Here is a 23,075-nt window from a genome sequence, read left to right as displayed (position 1 = left end):
TGTAGGCAGTGGCAGAAGTGGCCTTCATGAGCAATGCTCACTATTGTTTTCCTGATGGGGTATTCATGAGCAATGCTCACTATTGTTGTCCTGATGGAGCCTTTATGAGCAATGCTCACTATTGTTTTCCTGATGGGGCCTTCATGAGAAATGCTCACTATTGTTTTCGTGATGCAGCCTTCGTTAGCAATGCTCACTATTGTTTTCCTGATGCAGCTTTCATGAGTAATGCTCATTATTGTTTTCCTAATGCAGCCTTCATGAGCAATTCTCACTATTGTTTTCCGGATGAGGCCTTTATGAGCAAAGCTCACTATTGTTTTCCTGATGGAGCCTTTATGAGCAATGCTCACTATTGTTTTCCTGATTGGGCCTTCATTAAAAATTCTCACTTTTGTTTTCCTGATGCAGCCTTTGTGAGTAATGCTCAGTATTGTTTTCCTGATGGAGACGTCATGAGCAATTCTCACTATTGGTTTCCTGATGCGGCCTTCATGAGTAATGCTCACTATTGTTTTCCTGATGGAGCCGTCATGAGCAATGTTCACTATTGTTTTCCTGATGGGGCCTTCATGAGCAATGCTCACTATTGTTTTCCTGATGTGGCCTTCATGAGCAATGCGCACTATAGTTTTCCTGATGGAGCCGTCATGAGCAATGCTCACTATTGTTTTCCTGATGGAGCCTTCATGAACAATGCTCACTTTTGTTTTCCTGATGCAGCCTTCATGATTAATTCTCACAATTGTTTTCCTGATGGGGCCGTCATGAGCAATGCTCACTATTGTTTTCCTGATGCAGCTTTCGTGAGTAACGCTCACTATTGTTTTCCTAATGCAGCCTTCATGAGCAATGCTCACTATGGGTTTCCTGATGGGGTCTTCATGAACAAAGCTCACTATTGTTTTCCTGATGCAGCCTCTGTGAGTAATGCTCACTATTGTTTTCCTGATGGCGCTGTCATGAGCAATGCTCACTACTGTTTTCCTGATGCGGCCTTCGTGAGCAATTCTCACTATTGTTTTCCTGATGAGGCCTTCATGAGCAATGCTCACTATTGGTTTCCTGATGGAGCCTTCATGCGCAATGCTCACTATTGTTTTCCTGATGGAGCCTTCATGAGCAATGCTCACTATTGTTTTCCTGATGGGGCCTTCATGAGCAATGCTCACTATTGTTTTCCTAATGCGGCCTTCGTGAGCAATTCTCACTATTGTTTTCCTGATGAGGCCTTCATGAGCAATGCTCACTATGGGTTTCCTGATGGGGTCTTCATGAACAAAGCTCACTATTGTTTTCCTGATGCAGCCTCTGTGAGTAATGCTCACTATTGTTTTCCTGATGGCGCTGTCATGAGCAATGCTCACTACTGTTTTCCTGATGCGGCCTTCGTGAGCAATTCTCACTATTGTTTTCCTGATGAGGCCTTCATGAGCAATGCTCACTATTGTTTTCCTGATGGGGCCTTCATGAGAAATGCTCACTATTGTTTTCCTGATGCAGCCTTCGTTAGCAATGCTCACTATTGTTTTCCTAATGTGGCCTTCATGAGCAATGCTCACTATTGTTTTCCTGATGCGGCCTTCATGAGCAATTCTCACTATTGTTTTCCTGATGAGGCCTTCATGAGCAATTCTCACTATTGTTTTCCTGATGGAGCCTTCATGAGCAATGCTCACTATTGTTTTCCTGATGGATGCTTCATGAGCAATGCTCACTTTTGTTTTCCTGATGCAGCCTTCATGATTAATGCTCACAATTGTTTTACTGATGGAGCCGTCATGAGCAATGCTCACTATTGTTTTCCTGATGCAGCTTTCGTGAGTAATGCTCACTGTTGTTTTCCTAATGCAGCCTTCATGAGCAATTCTCACTATTGGTTTCCTGATGAGGCCTTCATGAGCAAAGCTCACTATTGTTTTCCTGATGGAGCCTTCATGAGCAAAGCTCATTATTGTTTTCCTGATGGGGCCTTCATGAACAAAGCTCACTATTGTTTTCCTGATGCAGCCTTCGTTAGTAATGCTCACTATTGTTTTCCTGATGGCACCGTCATGAGCAATGCTCACTATTGTTTTCCTGATGTGACCTTCGTGAGCAATTCTCACTGTTGTTTTCCTGAGGAGGCCTTCATGAGCAATGCTCACTATTGTTTTCCGGATGCAGCCTCGTGATTAATGCTCACTATTGTTTTCCGGATGGCGCCGTCATGAGCAATGCTCACTATTGTTTTCCTGATGAGGCCTTCATGAGCAATGCTCACTATTGTTTTCCTGATGGAGCCTTCATGCGCAATGCTCACTATTGTTTTCCTGATGGAGCCCTCATGTTTGTTTTGTTTGTTTGTTTGTTTGTTTTTATTACTTGTATTGCGCACCAGACCCAGGGGTCACCGGGCGCATTTTATAAGACAACTTACAGCTTAGTTACAGGAAAAACACATGGCAGAAAGAAACAAGAAATATACAAAGAATATAAATACACAATATACACAATATACACAACTGGCAGGAGTGCTGGTGCACGTATTTACAGTTCTACTTAAGCAGGCAGTAACTGCTAGGTAGTAGGCGTGTGCAAAATGCAGAAGTGGAGAGAGACGCAGGATAAGTCCGGGCAAGATGGTAGTCTGTTATTTATCTGCGTCTTTAATCCACCTTTTAAGGTTGTGTCGGAAGGTGAAGTAAGGTTGGTTTGTCTGCAGGGTGGGTGGCAGGGAGTTCCAAAGTTGAGCTGCTTTAACCTGGAAGCTACAGCCACTGACTCTGGACAATTTAAATCTGGGTGTTGATATGTTGTTAGAGTTAACGGATCTGGTGAGTCTTGTTGGTTTAGTTCTCGTGAATCTCGCAGAGAGGTAGCATGGTGTGGCATTGTTTAGGCATTTGTAAACAAGCGAGGCCACGTTTAGCTGGATTTTCTCCTGAGTAGAAAGCCAGTTGTTGGCCCTTCTGAGTTCGGTGATGTGGGTTCTCCTGGGAATGCCTAATGCTGCTCTAAGCGCGTTATTCTGTAAGATTTGAATTCTTTTGATAACTTCCTTGTTGGCACCAATATAGAGCGAGTTGCAATAGTCCAACTTTGATAACACGAGCGCTCTTGCCAGTGTGATGCAGCTATTGTTGGACAGGAAGGGTTTGCCTGCTCTTATCAATTTGCAGGTGTAGGCGGTGTCAGAAGCGGCCTTCATGAGCAATGCTCACTATTGTTTTCCTGATGGGGTCTTCATGAGAAATGCACACTATTGTTTTCCTGATGCAGCCTTCATTAGCAATGCTCACTATTGTTTTCCTGATGTGGCCTTCATGAGCACTGCTCACTATTGTTTTCCTGATGCGGCCTTCATGAGCAATGTTCACTATTGTTTTCCTGATGAGGCCTTCATGAGCAATGCTCACTATTGTTTTCCTGATGCGCCTTCATGAGTAATGTTCACTTTTGTTTTCCTGATGCGCCCTTCATAAGCAATGCTCACTATTGTTTTCATGATGGGGCCGTCATGAGCAATGCTCACTATTGGTTTCCTGATGGAGCCTTCATGAACAATGCTCACTTTTGTTTTCCTGATGCAGCCTTCATGAGTAATGCTCACAATTGTTTTCCTCATGGAGCCCTCATGAGCAATGCTCACTATTGTTTTCCTGATGCAGCTTTCGTGAGTAATGTTCATCATTGTTTTCCTAATGCAGCCTTCATGAGCAATTCGCACTATTGTTTTCCTGATGAGGCCTTCATGAGCAAAGCTCACTATTGTTTTCCTGATGGAGCCTTCATGAGCAATGCTCACTATTGTTTTCCTGATTGGGCCTTCATTAAAAATTCTCACTATAGTTTTCCTGATGCAGCCTTTGTGAGTAATGCTCACTATTGTTTTCCTGATGGAGCCGTCATGAGCAATTCTCACTATTGTTTTACTGATGCGGCCTTCATGAGTAATGCTCACTATTGTTTTCCTGATGGAGCCGTCATGAGCAATGCTCACTATTGTTTTCCTGATGTGGCCTTCATGAGCAATGCGCACTATAGTTTTCCTGATGGGGCCGTCATGAGCAATGCTCACTATTGTTTTCCTGATGCAGCTTTCGTGAGTAACGCTCACTATTGTTTTCCTAATGCAGCCTTCATGAGCAATGCTCACTATTGTTTTCCTGATGGGGCCTTCATGAACAAAGCTCACTATTGTTTTCCTGATGCAGCCTTCATGAGTAATGCTCACTATTGTTTTCCTGATGGCGCTGTCATGAGCAATGCTCACTATTGTTTTCCTGATGCGGCCTTCGTGGGCAATGCTCACTATTGTTTTCCTGATGCAGCCTTCGTGATTAATGCTCACTTTTGTTTTCTGGATGGCGCCGTCATGAGCAATGCTCACTATTGTTTTCCTGATGAGGCCTTCATGAGCAATGCTCACTATTGGTTTCCTGATGGAGCCTTCATGCGCAATGCTCACTATTGTTTTCCTGATGGAGCCTTCATGAGCAATGCTCACTATTGTATTCCTGATGGGGCCTTCATGAGAAATGCTCACTATTGTTTTCCTGATGCAGCCTTCGTTAACAATGCTCACTATTGTTTTGCTAATGTGTCCTTCATAAGCAATGCTCACTATTGTTTTCCTGATGGAGCCATCATGAGCAATGCTCACCATTGTTTTCCTGATGGATCCTTCATGAGCAATTCTCACTATTGTTTTCCTGATGCAGCCTTCGTGAGTAATGCTCACTATTGTTTTCCTGATGGAGCCGTCATGAGCAATTCTCACTATTGTTTTCCTGATGCGGACTTCGTGAGTAATGCTCATTATTGTTTTCCTGATACAGCCTTCAAGTGCAATTCTCACTATTGTTTTCCTGATGAGGCCTTCATGAGCAATGCTCACTATTGTTTTCCTGATGGAGCCTTCATGAGCAATGCTCACTATTGTTTTCCTGATGCAGCCTTCGTGAGTAATGCTCACTATTGTTTTCCTGATGGAGCCATTATGAGCAATTCTCACTATTGTTTTCCTGATGCGGCCTTCGTGAGTAATGCTCATTATTGTTTTCCTGATGGAGCCATTATGAGCAATTCTCACTATTGTTTTCCTTGTGCGGCCTTCGTGAGTAATGCTCATTATTGTTTTCCTGATGCAGCCTTCATGTGCAATTCTCACTATTGTTTTCCTGATGAGGCCTTCATGAGCAATGCTCACTGCTGTTTTCCTGATGCGGCCTTCATGAGAAATGCTCAGTATTGTTTTTCTGATGGGGCCTTCATGAGCAATGCTCACTATTGTTTTCCTGATGAGGCCTTCATGAGCAATGCTCACTATTGTTATCCTGATGGGGCCTTCCTGAGCAATGCTCACTATTATTTTCCTGATGCGCCTTCATGAGCAATGCTCACTACAGTTTTCCTGATGGAGCCTTCATGAGAAATGCTCACTATTGTTTTCGTGATGCAGCCTTTGTTAGCAATGCTCACTATTGTTTTCCTGATGTGGCCTTCATGAGCAATGCTCAGTATTGTTTTCCTGATGGGGCCTTCATGAGCATGAGCAATGCTCATTTTTTTTTTCCTGATGAGGCCTTCATGAGCAATGCTCACTATTGTTATCCTTATGGGGCCTTCATGAGCAATGCTCACTATTGTTTTCCTGATGCGCCTTCATTAGCAATGCTCACTATTGTTTTCCTGATGCAGCCTCTGTGAGTAATGCTCACTATTGTTTTCCTGATGGCGCTGTCATGAGCAATGCTCACTACTGTTTTCCTGATGCGGCCTTCGTGAGCAATTCTCACTATTGTTTTCCTGATGAGGCCTTCATGAGCAATGCTCACTATTGGTTTCCTGATGGAGCCTTCATGCGCAATTCTCACTATTGTTTTCCTGATGGAGCCTTCATGAGCAATGCTCACTATTGTTTTCCTGATGGGGCCTTCATGAGAAATGCTCACTATTGTTTTCCTGATGCAGCCTTCGTTAGCAATGCTCACTATTGTTTTCCTAATGTGGCCTTCATGAGCAATGCTCACTATTGTTTTCCTGATGCGGCCTTCATGAGCAATTCTCACTATTGTTTTCCTGATGAGGCCTTCATGAGCAATTCTCACTATTGTTTTCCTGATGGAGCCTTCATGAGCAATGCTCACTATTGTTTTCCTGATGGATGCTTCATGAGCAATGCTCACTTTTGTTTTCCTGATGCAGCCTTCATGATTAACGCTCACAATTGTTTTACTGATGGAGCCGTCATGAGCAATGCTCACTATTGTTTTCCTGATGCAGCTTTCGTGAGTAATGCTCACTGTTGTTTTCCTAATGCAGCCTTCATGAGCAATTCTCACTATTGGTTTCCTGATGAGGCCTTCATGAGCAAAGCTCACTATTGTTTTCCTGATGGAGCCTTCATGAGCAAAGCTCATTATTGTTTTCCTGATGGGGCCTTCATGAACAAAGCTCACTATTGTTTTCCTGATGCAGCCTTCGTTAGTAATGCTCACTATTGTTTTCCTGATGGCACCGTCATGAGCAATGCTCACTATTGTTTTCCTGATGTGACCTTCGTGAGCAATTCTCACTGTTGTTTTCCTGAGGAGGCCTTCATGAGCAATGCTCACTATTGTTTTCCGGATGCAGCCTCGTGATTAATGCTCACTATTGTTTTCCGGATGGCGCCGTCATGAGCAATGCTCACTATTGTTTTCCTGATGAGGCCTTCATGAGCAATGCTCACTATTGTTTTCCTGATGGAGCCTTCATGCGCAATGCTCACTATTGTTTTCCTGATGGAGCCTTCATGTTTGTTTTGTTTGTTTGTTTGTTTGTTTTTATTACTTGTATTGCGCACCAGACCCAGGGGTCACCGGGCGCATTTTATAAGACAACTTACAGCTTAGTTACAGGAAAAACACATGGCAGAAAGAAACAAGAAATATACAAAGAATATAAATACACAATATACACAATATACACAACTGGCAGGAGTGCTGGTGCACGTATTTACAGTTCTACTTAAGCAGGCAGTAACTGCTAGGTAGTAGGCGTGTGCAAAATGCAGAAGTGGAGAGAGACGCAGGATAAGTCCGGGCAAGATGGTAGTCTGTTATTTATCTGCGTCTTTAATCCACCTTTTAAGGTTGTGTCGGAAGGTGAAGTAAGGTTGGTTTGTCTGCAGGGTGGGTGGCAGGGAGTTCCAAAGTTGAGCTGCTTTAACCTGGAAGCTACAGCCACCGACTCTGGACAATTTAAATCTGGGTGTTGATATGTTGTTAGAGTTAACGGATCTGGTGAGTCTTGTTGGTTTAGTTCTCGTGAATCTCGCAGAGAGGTAGCATGGTGCGGCATTGTTTAGGCATTTGTAAACAAGCGAGGCCACTTTTAGCTGGATTTTCTCCTGAGTAGAAAGCCAGTTGTTGGCCCTTCTGAGTTCGGTGATGTGGGTTCTCCTGGGAATGCCTAATGCTGCTCTAAGCGCGTTATTCTGTAAGATTTGAATTCTTTTGATAACTTCCTTGTTGGCACCAATATAGAGCGAGTTGCAATAGTCCAACTTTGATAACACGAGCGCTCTCGCCAGTGTGATGCAGCTATTGTTGGACAGGAAGGGTTTGCCTGCTCTTATCAATTTGCAGGTGTAGGCAGTGGCAGAAGTGGCCTTCATGAGCAATGCTCACTATTGTTTTCCTGATGGGGTATTCATGAGCAATGCTCACTATTGTTGTCCTGATGGAGCCTTTATGAGCAATGCTCACTATTGTTTTCCTGATGGGGCCTTCATGAGAAATGCTCACTATTGTTTTCGTGATGCAGCCTTCGTTAGCAATGCTTACTATTGTTTTCCTGATGCGGCCTTCATGAGCAATGCTCAGTATTGTTTTCCTGATGGGGCCTTCATGAGCAATGCTCACTATTGTTTTCCTGATGCGCCTTCATGAGTAATGTTCACTTTTGTTTTCCTGATGCGGCCTTCATAAGCAATGCTCACTATTGTTTTCATGATGGGGCCGTCATGAGCAATGCTCACTATAGTTTTCCTGATGGGGCCTTCATGAGCAATGCTCACTCTTGGTTTCCTGATGGAGCCTTCATGAACAATGCTCACTTTTGTTTTCCTGATGCAGCCTTCATGAGTAATGTTCACAATTGTTTTCCTGATGGAGCCCTCATGAGCAATGCTCACTATTGTTTTCCTGATGCAGCTTTCATGAGTAATGCTCATTATTGTTTTCCTAATGCAGCCTTCATGAGCAATTCTCACTATTGTTTTCCTGATGAGGCCTTTATGAGCAAAGCTCACTATTGTTTTCCTGATGGAGCCTTTATGAGCAATGCTCACTATTGTTTTCCTGATTGGGCCTTCATTAAAAATTCTCACTTTTGTTTTCCTGATGCAGCCTTTGTGAGTAATGCTCAGTATTGTTTTCCTGATGGAGACGTCATGAGCAATTCTCACTATTGGTTTCCTGATGCGGCCTTCATGAGTAATGCTCACTATTGTTTTCCTGATGGAGCCGTCATGAGCAATGTTCACTATTGTTTTCCTGATGTGGCCTTCATGAGCAATGCTCACTATAGTTTTCCTGATGGAGCCGTCATGAGCAATGCTCACTATTGTTTTCCTGATGGAGCCTTCATGAACAATGCTCACTTTTGTTTTCCTGATGCAGCCTTCATGATTAATTCTCACAATTGTTTTCCTGATGGGGCCGTCATGAGCAATGCTCACTATTGTTTTCCTGATGCAGCTTTCGTGAGTAACGCTCACTATTGTTTTCCTAATGCAGCCTTCATGAGCAATGCTCACTATGGGTTTCCTGATGGGGTCTTCATGAACAAAGCTCACTATTGTTTTCCTGATGCAGCCTCTGTGAGTAATGCTCACTATTGTTTTCCTGATGGCGCTGTCATGAGCAATGCTCACTACTGTTTTCCTGATGCGGCCTTCGTGAGCAATTCTCACTATTGTTTTCCTGATGAGGCCTTCATGAGCAATGCTCACTATTGGTTTCCTGATGGAGCCTTCATGCGCAATGCTCACTATTGTTTTCCTGATGGAGCCTTCATGAGCAATGCTCACTATTGTTTTCCTGATGGGGCCTTCATGAGCAATGCTCACTATTGTTTTCCTGATGCGGCCTTCGTGAGCAATTCTCACTATTGTTTTCCTGATGAGGCCTTCATGAGCAATGCTCACTATGGGTTTCCTGATGGGGTCTTCATGAACAAAGCTCACTATTGTTTTCCTGATGCAGCCTCTGTGAGTAATGCTCACTATTGTTTTCCTGATGGCGCTGTCATGAGCAATGCTCACTACTGTTTTCCTGATGCGGCCTTCGTGAGCAATTCTCACTATTGTTTTCCTGATGAGGCCTTCATGAGCAATGCTCACTATTGTTTTCCTGATGGGGCCTTCATGAGAAATGCTCACTATTGTTTTCCTGATGCAGCCTTCGTTAGCAATGCTCACTATTGTTTTCCTAATGTAGCCTTCATGAGCAATGCTCACTATTGTTTTCCTGATGCGGCCTTCATGAGCAATTCTCACTATTGTTTTCCTGATGAGGCCTTCATGAGCAATTCTCACTATTGTTTTCCTGATGGAGCCTTCATGAGGAATGCTCACTATTGTTTTCCTGATGGATGCTTCATGAGCAATGCTCACTTTTGTTTTCCTGATGCAGCCTTCATGATTAATGCTCACAATTGTTTTACTGATGGAGCCGTCATGAGCAATGCTCACTATTGTTTTCCTGATGCAGCTTTCGTGAGTAATGCTCACTGTTGTTTTCCTAATGCAGCCTTCATGAGCAATTCTCACTATTGGTTTCCTGATGAGGCCTTCATGAGCAAAGCTCACTATTGTTTTCCTGATGGAGCCTTCATGAGCAAAGCTCATTATTGTTTTCCTGATGGGGCCTTCATGAACAAAGCTCACTATTGTTTTCCTGATGCAGCCTTCGTTAGTAATGCTCACTATTGTTTTCCTGATGGCACCGTCATGAGCAATGCTCACTATTGTTTTCCTGATGTGACCTTCGTGAGCAATTCTCACTGTTGTTTTCCTGAGGAGGCCTTCATGAGCAATGCTCACTATTGTTTTCCGGATGCAGCCTCGTGATTAATGCTCACTATTGTTTTCCGGATGGCGCCGTCATGAGCAATGCTCACTATTGTTTTCCTGATGAGGCCTTCATGAGCAATGCTCACTATTGTTTTCCTGATGGAGCCTTCATGCGCAATGCTCACTATTGTTTTCCTGATGGAGCCCTCATGTTTGTTTTGTTTGTTTGTTTGTTTGTTTTTATTACTTGTATTGCGCACCAGACCCAGGGGTCACCGGGCGCATTTTATAAGACAACTTACAGCTTAGTTACAGGAAAAACACATGGCAGAAAGAAACAAGAAATATACAAAGAATATAAATACACAATATACACAATATACACAACTGGCAGGAGTGCTGGTGCACGTATTTACAGTTCTACTTAAGCAGGCAGTAACTGCTAGGTAGTAGGCGTGTGCAAAATGCAGAAGTGGAGAGAGACGCAGGATAAGTCCGGGCAAGATGGTAGTCTGTTATTTATCTGCGTCTTTAATCCACCTTTTAAGGTTGTGTCGGAAGGTGAAGTAAGGTTGGTTTGTCTGCAGGGTGGGTGGCAGGGAGTTCCAAAGTTGAGCTGCTTTAACCTGGAAGCTACAGCCACCGACTCTGGACAATTTAAATCTGGGTGTTGATATGTTGTTAGAGTTAACGGATCTGGTGAGTCTTGTTGGTTTAGTTCTCGTGAATCTCGCAGAGAGGTAGCATGGTGCGGCATTGTTTAGGCATTTGTAAACAAGCGAGGCCACTTTTAGCTGGATTTTCTCCTGAGTAGAAAGCCAGTTGTTGGCCCTTCTGAGTTCGGTGATGTGGGTTCTCCTGGGAATGCCTAATGCTGCTCTAAGCGCGTTATTCTGTAAGATTTGAATTCTTTTGATAACTTCCTTGTTGGCACCAATATAGAGCGAGTTGCAATAGTCCAACTTTGATAACACGAGCGCTCTTGCCAGTGTGATGCAGCTATTGTTGGACAGGAAGGGTTTGCCTGCTCTTATCAATTTGCAGGTGTAGGCGGTGTCAGAAGCGGCCTTCATGAGCAATGCTCACTATTGTTTTCCTGATGGGGTCTTCATGAGAAATGCTCACTATTGTTTTCCTGATGCAGCCTTCATTAGCAATGCTCACTATTGTTTTCCTGATGTGGCCTTCATGAGCACTGCTCACTATTGTTTTCCTGATGCGGCCTTCATGAGCAATGTTCACTATTGTTTTCCTGATGAGGCCTTCATGAGCAATGCTCACTATTGTTTTCCTGATGCGCCTTCATGAGTAATGTTCACTTTTGTTTTCCTGATGCGGCCTTCATAAGCAATGCTCACTATTGTTTTCATGATGGGGCCGTCATGAGCAATGCTCACTATTGGTTTCCTGATGGAGCCTTCATGAACAATGCTCACTTTTGTTTTCCTGATGCAGCCTTCATGAGTAATGCTCACAATTGTTTTCCTCATGGAGCCCTCATGAGCAATGCTCACTATTGTTTTCCTGATGCAGCTTTCGTGAGTAATGTTCATCATTGTTTTCCTAATGCAGCCTTCTTGAGCAATTCGCACTATTGTTTTCCTGATGAGGCCTTCATGAGCAAAGCTCACTATTGTTTTCCTGATGGAGCCTTCATGAGCAATGCTCACTATTGTTTTCCTGATTGGGCCTTCATTAAAAATTCTCACTATAGTTTTCCTGATGCAGCCTTTGTGAGTAATGCTCACTATTGTTTTCCTGATGGAGCCGTCATGAGCAATTCTCACTATTGTTTTACTGATGCGGCCTTCATGAGTAATGCTCACTATTGTTTTCCTGATGGAGCCGTCATGAGCAATGCTCACTATTGTTTTCCTGATGTGGCCTTCATGAGCAATGCGCACTATAGTTTTCCTGATGGGGCCGTCATGAGCAATGCTCACTATTGTTTTCCTGATGCAGCTTTCGTGAGTAACGCTCACTATTGTTTTCCTAATGCAGCCTTCATGAGCAATGCTCACTATTGTTTTCCTGATGGGGCCTTCATGAACAAAGCTCACTATTGTTTTCCTGATGCAGCCTTCATGAGTAATGCTCACTATTGTTTTCCTGATGGCGCTGTCATGAGCAATGCTCACTATTGTTTTCCTGATGCGGCCTTCGTGAGCAATGCTCACTATTGTTTTCCTGATGCAGCCTTCGTGATTAATGCTCACTTTTGTTTTCTGGATGGCGCCGTCATGAGCAATGCTCACTATTGTTTTCCTGATGAGGCCTTCATGAGCAATGCTCACTATTGGTTTCCTGATGGAGCCTTCATGCGCAATGCTCACTATTGTTTTCCTGATGGAGCCTTCATGAGCAATGCTCACTATTGTTTTCCTGATGGGGCCTTCATGAGAAATGCTCACTATTGTTTTCCTGATGCAGCCTTCGTTAACAATGCTCACTATTGTTTTGCTAATGTGTCCTTCATAAGCAATGCTCACTATTGTTTTCCTGATGGAGCCATCATGAGCAATGCTCACTATTGTTTTCTTGATGGATCCTTCATGAGCAATTCTCACTATTGTTTTCCTGATGCAGCCTTCGTGAGTAATGCTCACTATTGTTTTCCTGATGGAGCCGTCATGAGCAATTCTCACTATTGTTTTCCTGATGCGGACTTCGTGAGTAATGCTCATTATTGTTTTCCTGATACAGCCTTCAAGTGCAATTCTCACTATTGTTTTCCTGATGAGGCCTTCATGAGCAATGCTCACTATTGTTTTCCTGATGGAGCCTTCATGAGCAATGCTCACTATTGTTTTCCTGATGCAGCCTTCGTGAGTAATGCTCACTATTGTTTTCCTGATGGAGCCATTATGAGCAATTCTCACTATTGTTTTCCTGATGCGGCCTTCGTGAGTAATGCTCATTATTGTTTTCATGATGGAGCCATTATGAGCAATTCTCACTATTGTTTTCGTGATGCGGCCTTCGTGAGTAATGCTCATTATTGTTTTCCTGATGCAGCCTTCATGTGCAATTCTCACTATTGTTTTCCTGATGAGGCCTTCATGAGCAATGCTCACTGCTGTTTTCCTGATGCGGCCTTCATGAGAAATGCTCAGTATTGTTTTTCTGATGGGGCCTTCATGAGCAATGCTCACTATTGTTTTCCTGATGAGGCCTTCATGAGCAATGCTCACTATTGTTATCCTGATGGGGCCTTCATGAGCAATGCTCACTATTATTTTCCTGATGCGCCTTCATGAGCAATGCTCACTACAGTTTTCCTGATGGAGCCTTCATGAGAAATGCTCACTATTGTTTTCGTGATGCAGCCTTTGTTAGCAATGCTCACTATTGTTTTCCTGATGTGGCCTTCATGAGCAATGCTCAGTATTGTTTTCCTGATGGGGCCTTCATGAGCATGAGCAATGCTAATTTTTTTTTTCCTGATGAGGCCTTCATGAGCAATGCTCACTATTGTTATCCTTATGGGGCCTTCATGAGCAATGCTCACTATTTTTTTCCTGATGCGCCTTCATTAGCAATGCTCACTATTGTTTTCCTGATGCAGCCTCTGTGAGTAATGCTCACTATTGTTTTCCTGATGGCGCTGTCATGAGCAATGCTCACTACTGTTTTCCTGATGCGGCCTTCGTGAGCAATTCTCACTATTGTTTTCCTGATGAGGCCTTCATGAGCAATGCTCACTATTGGTTTCCTGATGGAGCCTTCATGCGCAATGCTCACTATTGTTTTCCTGATGGAGCCTTCATGAGCAATGCTCACTATTGTTTTCCTGATGGGGCCTTCATGAGAAATGCTCACTATTGTTTTCCTGATGCAGCCTTCGTTAGCAATGCTCACTATTGTTTTCCTAATGTGGCCTTCATGAGCAATGCTCACTATTGTTTTCCTGATGCGGCCTTCATGAGCAATTCTCACTATTGTTTTCCTGATGAGGCCTTCATGAGCAATTCTCACTATTGTTTTCCTGATGGAGCCTTCATGAGCAATGCTCACTATTGTTTTCCTGATGGATGCTTCATGAGCAATGCTCACTTTTGTTTTCCTGATGCAGCCTTCATGATTAATGCTCACAATTGTTTTACTGATGGAGCCGTCATGAGCAATGCTCACTATTGTTTTCCTGATGCAGCTTTCGTGAGTAATGCTCACTGTTGTTTTCCTAATGCAGCCTTCATGAGCAATTCTCACTATTGGTTTCCTGATGAGGCCTTCATGAGCAAAGCTCACTATTGTTTTCCTGATGGAGCCTTCATGAGCAAAGCTCATTATTGTTTTCCTGATGGGGCCTTCATGAACAAAGCTCACTATTGTTTTCCTGATGCAGCCTTCGTTAGTAATGCTCACTATTGTTTTCCTGATGGCACCGTCATGAGCAATGCTCACTATTGTTTTCCTGATGTGACCTTCGTGAGCAATTCTCACTGTTGTTTTCCTGAGGAGGCCTTCATGAGCAATGCTCACTATTGTTTTCCGGATGCAGCCTCGTGATTAATGCTCACTATTGTTTTCCGGATGGCGCCGTCATGAGCAATGCTCACTATTGTTTTCCTGATGAGGCCTTCATGAGCAATGCTCACTATTGTTTTCCTGATGGAGCCTTCATGCGCAATGCTCACTATTGTTTTCCTGATGGAGCCTTCATGTTTGTTTTGTTTGTTTGTTTGTTTGTTTTTATTACTTGTATTGCGCACCAGACCCAGGGGTCACCGGGCGCATTTTATAAGACAACTTACAGCTTAGTTACAGGAAAAACACATGGCAGAAAGAAACAAGAAATATACAAAGAATATAAATACACAATATACACAATATACACAACTGGCAGGAGTGCTGGTGCACGTATTTACAGTTCTACTTAAGCAGGCAGTAACTGCTAGGTAGTAGGCGTGTGCAAAATGCAGAAGTGGAGAGAGACGCAGGATAAGTCCGGGCAAGATGGTAGTCTGTTATTTATCTGCGTCTTTAATCCACCTTTTAAGGTTGTGTCGGAAGGTGAAGTAAGGTTGGTTTGTCTGCAGGGTGGGTGGCAGGGAGTTCCAAAGTTGAGCTGCTTTAACCTGGAAGCTACAGCCACCGACTCTGGACAATTTAAATCTGGGTGTTGATATGTTGTTAGAGTTAACAGATCTGGTGAGTCTTGTTGGTTTAGTTCTCGTGAATCTCGCAGAGAGGTAGCATGGTGCGGCATTGTTTAGGCATTTGTAAACAAGCGAGGCCACTTTTAGCTGGATTTTCTCCTGAGTAGAAAGCCAGTTGTTGGCCCTTCTGAGTTCGGTGATGTGGGTTCTCCTGGGAATGCCTAATGCTGCTCTAAGCGCGTTATTCTGTAAGATTTGAATTCTTTTGATAACTTCCTTGTTGGCACCAATATAGAGCGAGTTGCAATAGTCCAACTTTGATAACACGAGCGCTCTCGCCAGTGTGATGCAGCTATTGTTGGACAGGAAGGGTTTGCCTGCTCTTATCAATTTGCAGGTGTAGGCGGTGTCAGAAGCAGTCTTCATGAGCAATGCTCACTATTGTTTTCCTGATGGGGTCTTCATGAGAAATGCTCACTATTGTTTTCCTGATGCAGCCTTCATTAGCAATGCTCACTATTGTTTTCCTGATGTGGCCTTCATGAGCACTGCTCACTATTGTTTTCCTGATGCGGCCTTCATGAGCAATGCTGAGTATTGTTTTCCTGATGGGGCCTTCCTGAGCAATTTTCACTATTGTTTTCCTGATGAGGCCTTCATGAGCAATGCTCACTATTGTTTTCCTGATGCGCCTTCATGAGTAATGTTCACTTTTGTTTTCCTGATGCGGCCTTCATAAGCAATGCTCACTATTGTTTTCATGATGGGGACGTCATGAGCAATGCTCACTATTGTTTTCCTGATGGGGCCTTCATGAGCAATGCTCACTATTGGTTTCCTGATGGAGCCTTCATGAACAATGCTCACTTTTGTTTTCCTGATGCAGCCTTCATGAGTAATGCTCACAATTGTTTTCCTCATGGAGCCCTCATGAGCAATGCTCACTATTGTTTTCCTGATGCAGCTTTCGTGAGTAATGTTCATCATTGTTTTCCTAATGCAGCCTTCATGAGCAATTCGCACTATTGTTTTCCTGATGAGGCCTTCATGAGCAAAGCTCACTATTGTTTTCCTGATGGAGCCTTCATGAGCAATGCTCACTACAGTTTTCCTGATGGAGCCTTCATGAGAAATGCTCACTATTGTTTTCGTGATGCAGCCTTTGTTAGCAATGCTCACTATTGTTTTCCTGATGTGGCCTTCATGAGCAATGCTCAGTATTGTTTTCCTGATGGGGCCTTCATGAGCATGAGCAATGCTCATTTTTTTTTTCCTGATGAGGCCTTCATGAGCAATGCTCACTATTGTTATCCTTATGGGGCCTTCATGAGCAATGCTCACTATTGTTTTCCTGATGCGCCTTCATTAGCAATGCTCACTATTGTTTTCCTGATGCAGCCTCTGTGAGTAATGCTCACTATTGTTTTCCTGATGCGGCCTTCATGAGCAATTCTCACTATTGTTTTCCTGATGCGGCCTTCATGAGCAATTCTCACTATTGTTTTCCTGATGAGGCCTTCATGAGCAATTCTCACTATTGTTTTCCTGATGGAGCCTTCATGAGCAATGCTCACTATTGTTTTCCTGATGGATGCTTCATGAGCAATGCTCACTTTTGTTTTCCTGATGCAGCCTTCATGATTAATGCTCACAATTGTTTTACTGATGGAGCCGTCATGAGCAATGCTCACTATTGTTTTCCTGATGGGGCCTTCATGAGAAATGCTCACTATTGTTTTCCTGATGCAGCCTTCGTTAGCAATGCTCACTATTGTTTTCCTAATGTGGCCTTCATGAGCAATGCTCACTATTGTTTTCCTGATGCGGCCTTCATGAGCAATTCTCACTATTGTTTTCCTGATGAGGCCTTCATGAGCAATTCTCACTATTGTTTTCCTGATGGAGCCTTCATGAGCAATGCTCACTATTGTTTTCCTGATGGATGCTTCATGAGCAATGCTCACTTTTGTTTTCCTGATGCAGCCTTCATGATTAATGCTCACAATTGTTTTACTGATGGAGCCGTCATGAGCAATGCTCACTATTGTTTTCCTGATGCAGCTTTCGTGAGTAATGCTCACTGTTGTTTTCCTAATGCAGCCTTCATGAGCAATTCTCACTATTGGTTTCCTGATGAGGCCTTCATGAGCAAAGCTCACTATTGTTTTCCTGATGGAGCCTTCATGAGCAAAGCTCATTATTGTTTTCCTGATGGGGCCTTCATGAACAAAGCTCACTATTGTTTTCCTGATGCAGCCTTCGTTAGTAATGCTCACTATTGTTTTCCTGATGGCACCGTCATGAGCAATGCTCACTATTGTTTTCCTGATGTGACCTTCGTGAGCAATTCTCACTGTTGTTTTCCTGAGGAGGCCTTCATGAGCAATGCTCACTATTGTTTTCCGGATGCAGCCTCGTGATTAATGCTCACTATTGTTTTCCGGATGGCGCCGTCATGAGCAATGCTCACTATTGTTTTCCTGATGAGGCCTTCATGAGCAATGCTCACTATTGTTTTCCTGATGGAGCCTTCATGCGCAATGCTCACTATTGTTTTCCTGATGGAGCCTTCATGTTTGTTTTGTTTGTTTGTTTGTTTGTTTTTATTACTTGTATTGCGCACCAGACCCAGGGGTCACCGGGCGCATTTTATAAGACAACTTACAGCTTAGTTACAGGAAAAACACATGGCAGAAAGAAACAAGAAATATACAAAGAATATAAATACACAATATACACAATATACACAACTGGCAGGAGTGCTGGTGCACGTATTTACAGTTCTACTTAAGCAGGCAGTAACTGCTAGGTAGTAGGCGTGTGCAAAATGCAGAAGTGGAGAGAGACGCAGGATAAGTCCGGGCAAGATGGTAGTCTGTTATTTATCTGCGTCTTTAATCCACCTTTTAAGGTTGTGTCGGAAGGTGAAGTAAGGTTGGTTTGTCTGCAGGGTGGGTGGCAGGGAGTTCCAAAGTTGAGCTGCTTTAACCTGGAAGCTACAGCCACCGACTCTGGACAATTTAAATCTGGGTGTTGATATGTTGTTAGAGTTAACGGATCTGGTGAGTCTTGTTGGTTTAGTTCTCGTGAATCTCGCAGAGAGGTAGCATGGTGCGGCATTGTTTAGGCATTTGTAAACAAGCGAGGCCACTTTTAGCTGGATTTTCTCCTGAGTAGAAAGCCAGTTGTTGGCCCTTCTGAGTTCGGTGATGTGGGTTCTCCTGGGAATGCCTAATGCTGCTCTAAGCGCGTTATTCTGTAAGATTTGAATTCTTTTGATAACTTCCTTGTTGGCACCAATATAGAGCGAGTTGCAATAGTCCAACTTTGATAACACGAGCGCTCTCGCCAGTGTGATGCAGCTATTGTTGGACAGGAAGGGTTTGCCTGCTCTTATCAATTTGCAGGTGTAGGCGGTGTCAGAAGCAGTCTTCATGAGCAATGCTCACTATTGTTTTCCTGATGGGGTCTTCATGAGAAATGCTCACTATTGTTTTCCTGATGCAGCCTTCATTAGCAATGCTCACTATTGTTTTCCTGATGTGGCCTTCATGAGCACTGCTCACTATTGTTTTCCTGATGCGGCCTTCATGAGCAATGCTGAGTATTGTTTTCCTGATGGGGCCTTCCTGAGCAATTTTCACTATTGTTTTCCTGATGAGGCCTTCATGAGCAATGCTCACTATTGTTTTCCTGATGCGCCTTCATGAGTAATGTTCACTTTTGTTTTCCTGATGCGGCCTTCATAAGCAATGCTCACTATTGTTTTCATGATGGGGCCGTCATGAGCAATGCTCACTATTGTTTTCCTGATGGGGCCTTCATGAGCAATGCTCACTATTGGTTTCCTGATGGAGCCTTCATGAACAATGCTCACTTTTGTTTTCCTGATGCAGCCTTCATGAGTAATGCTCACAATTGTTTTCCTCATGGAGCCCTCATGAGCAATGCTCACTATTGTTTTCCTGATGCAGCTTTCGTGAGTAATGTTCATCATTGTTTTCCTAATGCAGCCTTCATGAGCAATTCGCACTATTGTTTTCCTGATGAGGCCTTCATGAGCAAAGCTCACTATTGTTTTCCTGATGGAGCCTTCATGAGCAATGCTCACTACAGTTTTCCTGATGGAGCCTTCATGAGAAATGCTCACTATTGTTTTCGTGATGCAGCCTTTGTTAGCAATGCTCACTATTGTTTTCCTGATGTGGCCTTCATGAGCAATGCTCAGTATTGTTTTCCTGATGGGGCCTTCATGAGCATGAGCAATGCTCATTTTTTTTTTCCTGATGAGGCCTTCATGAGCAATGCTCACTATTGTTATCCTTATGGGGCCTTCATGAGCAATGCTCACTATTGTTTTCCTGATGCGCCTTCATTAGCAATGCTCACTATTGTTTTCCTGATGCAGCCTCTGTGAGTAATGCTCACTATTGTTTTCCTGATGGCGCTGTCATGAGCAATGCTCACTACTGTTTTCCTGATGCGGCCTTCGTGAGCAATTCTCACTATTGTTTTCCTGATGGAGCCTTCATGCGCAATGCTCACTATTGTTTTCCTGATGGAGCCTTCATGAGCAATGCTCACTATTGTTTTCCTGATGGGGCCTTCATGAGAAATGCTCACTATTGTTTTCCTGATGCAGCCTTCGTTAGCAATGCTCACTATTGTTTTCCTAATGTGGCCTTCATGAGCAATGCTCACTATTGTTTTCCTGATGCGGCCTTCATGAGCAATTCTCACTATTGTTTTCCTGATGAGGCCTTCATGAGCAATTCTCACTATTGTTTTCCTGATGGAGCCTTCATGAGCAATGCTCACTATTGTTTTCCTGATGGATGCTTCATGAGCAATGCTCACTTTTGTTTTCCTGATGCAGCCTTCATGATAAATGCTCACAATTGTTTTACTGATGGAGCCGTCATGAGCAATGCTCACTATTGTTTTCCTGATGCAGCTTTCGTGAGTAATGCTCACTGTTGTTTTCCTAATGCAGCCTTCATGAGCAATTCTCACTATTGGTTTCCTGATGAGGCCTTCATGAGCAAAGCTCACTATTGTTTTCCTGATGGAGCCTTCATGAACAAAGCTCACTATTGTTTTCCTGATGCAGCCTTCGTTAGTAATGCTCACTATTGTTTTCCTGATGGCACCGTCATGAGCAATGCTCACTATTGTTTTCCTGATGTGACCTTCGTGAGCAATTCTCACTGTTGTTTTCCTGAGGAGGCCTTCATGAGCAATGCTCACTATTGTTTTCCGGATGCAGCCTCGTGATTAATGCTCACTATTGTTTTCCGGATGGCGCCGTCATGAGCAATGCTCACTATTGTTTTCCTGATGAGGCCTTCATGAGCAATGCTCACTATTGTTTTCCTGATGGAGCCTTCATGCGCAATGCTCACTATTGTTTTCCTGATGGAGCCTTCATGTTTGTTTTGTTTGTTTGTTTGTTTGTTTTTATTACTTGTATTGCGCACCAGACCCAGGGGTCACCGGGCGCATTTTATAAGACAACTTACAGCTTAGTTACAGGAAAAACACATGGCAGAAAGAAACAAGAAATATACAAAGAATATAAATACACAATATACACAATATACACAACTGGCAGGAGTGCTGGTGCACGTATTTACAGTTCTACTTAAGCAGGCAGTAACTGCTAGGTAGTAGGCGTGTGCAAAATGCAGAAGTGGAGAGAGACGCAGGATAAGTCCGGGCAAGATGGTAGTCTGTTATTTATCTGCGTCTTTAATCCACCTTTTAAGGTTGTGTCGGAAGGTGAAGTAAGGTTGGTTTGTCTGCAGGGTGGGTGGCAGGGAGTTCCAAAGTTGAGCTGCTTTAACCTGGAAGCTACAGCCACCGACTCTGGACAATTTAAATCTGGGTGTTGATATGTTGTTAGAGTTAACGGATCTGGTGAGTCTTGTTGGTTTAGTTCTCGTGAATCTCGCAGAGAGGTAGCATGGTGCGGCATTGTTTAGGCATTTGTAAACAAGCGAGGCCACTTTTAGCTGGATTTTCTCCTGAGTAGAAAGCCAGTTGTTGGCCCTTCTGAGTTCGGTGATGTGGGTTCTCCTGGGAATGCCTAATGCTGCTCTAAGCGCGTTATTCTGTAAGATTTGAATTCTTTTGATAACTTCCTTGTTGGCACCAATATAGAGCGAGTTGCAATAGTCCAACTTGATAACACGAGCGCTCTCGCCAGTGTGATGCAGCTATTGTTGGACAGGAAGGGTTTGCCTGCTCTTATCAATTTGCAGGTGTAGGCGGTGTCAGAAGCAGTCTTCATGAGCAATGCTCACTATTGTTTTCCTGATGGGGTCTTCATGAGAAATGCTCACTATTGTTTTCCTGATGCAGCCTTCATTAGCAATGCTCACTATTGTTTTCCTGATGTGGCCTTCATGAGCACTGCTCACTATTGTTTTCCTGATGCGGCCTTCATGAGCAATGCTGAGTATTGTTTTCCTGATGGGGCCTTCCTGAGCAATTTTCACTATTGTTTTCCTGATGAGGCCTTCATGAGCAATGCTCACTATTGTTTTCCTGATGCGCCTTCATGAGTAATGTTCACTTTTGTTTTCCTGATGCGGCCTTCATAAGCAATGCTCACTATTGTTTTCATGATGGGGCCGTCATGAGCAATGCTCACTATTGTTTTCCTGATGGGGCCTTCATGAGCAATGCTCACTATTGGTTTCCTGATGGAGCCTTCATGAACAATGCTCACTTTTGTTTTCCTGATGCAGCCTTCATGAGTAATGCTCACAATTGTTTTCCTCATGGAGCCCTCATGAGCAATGCTCACTATTGTTTTCCTGATGCAGCTTTCGTGAGTAATGTTCATCATTGTTTTCCTAATGCAGCCTTCATGAGCAATTCGCACTATTGTTTTCCTGATGAGGCCTTCATGAGCAAAGCTCACTATTGTTTTCCTGATGGAGCCTTCATGAGCAATGCTCACTACAGTTTTCCTGATGGAGCCTTCATGAGAAATGCTCACTATTGTTTTCGTGATGCAGCCTTTGTTAGCAATGCTCACTATTGTTTTCCTGATGTGGCCTTCATGAGCAATGCTCAGTATTGTTTTCCTGATGGGGCCTTCATGAGCATGAGCAATGCTCATTTTTTTTTTCCTGATGAGGCCTTCATGAGCAATGCTCACTATTGTTATCCTTATGGGGCCTTCATGAGCAATGCTCACTATTGTTTTCCTGATGCGCCTTCATTAGCAATGCTCACTATTGTTTTCCTGATGCAGCCTCTGTGAGTAATGCTCACTATTGTTTTCCTGATGGCGCTGTCATGAGCAATGCTCACTACTGTTTTCCTGATGCGGCCTTCGTGAGCAATTCTCACTATTGTTTTCCTGATGGAGCCTTCATGCGCAATGCTCACTATTGTTTTCCTGATGGAGCCTTCATGAGCAATGCTCACTATTGTTTTCCTGATGGGGCCTTCATGAGAAATGCTCACTATTGTTTTCCTGATGCAGCCTTCGTTAGCAATGCTCACTATTGTTTTCCTAATGTGGCCTTCATGAGCAATGCTCACTATTGTTTTCCTGATGCGGCCTTCATGAGCAATTCTCACTATTGTTTTCCTGATGAGGCCTTCATGAGCAATTCTCACTATTGTTTTCCTGATGGAGCCTTCATGAGCAATGCTCACTATTGTTTTCCTGATGGATGCTTCATGAGCAATGCTCACTTTTGTTTTCCTGATGCAGCCTTCATGATTAATGCTCACAATTGTTTTACTGATGGAGCCGTCATGAGCAATGCTCACTATTGTTTTCCTGATGCAGCTTTCGTGAGTAATGCTCACTGTTGTTTTCCTAATGCAGCCTTCATGAGCAATTCTCACTATTGGTTTCCTGATGAGGCCTTCATGAGCAAAGCTCACTATTGTTTTCCTGATGGAGCCTTCATGAG

The sequence above is a fragment of the Ambystoma mexicanum genome, chromosome 8 (assembly GCF_040938575.1).
Source record: "Ambystoma mexicanum isolate Mex_15411 chromosome 8, UKY_AmexF1_1, whole genome shotgun sequence".
In the NCBI taxonomy this organism is placed as follows: Eukaryota; Metazoa; Chordata; class Amphibia; order Caudata; family Ambystomatidae; genus Ambystoma; species Ambystoma mexicanum.
This window is presented reverse-complemented; position numbering follows the sequence as displayed.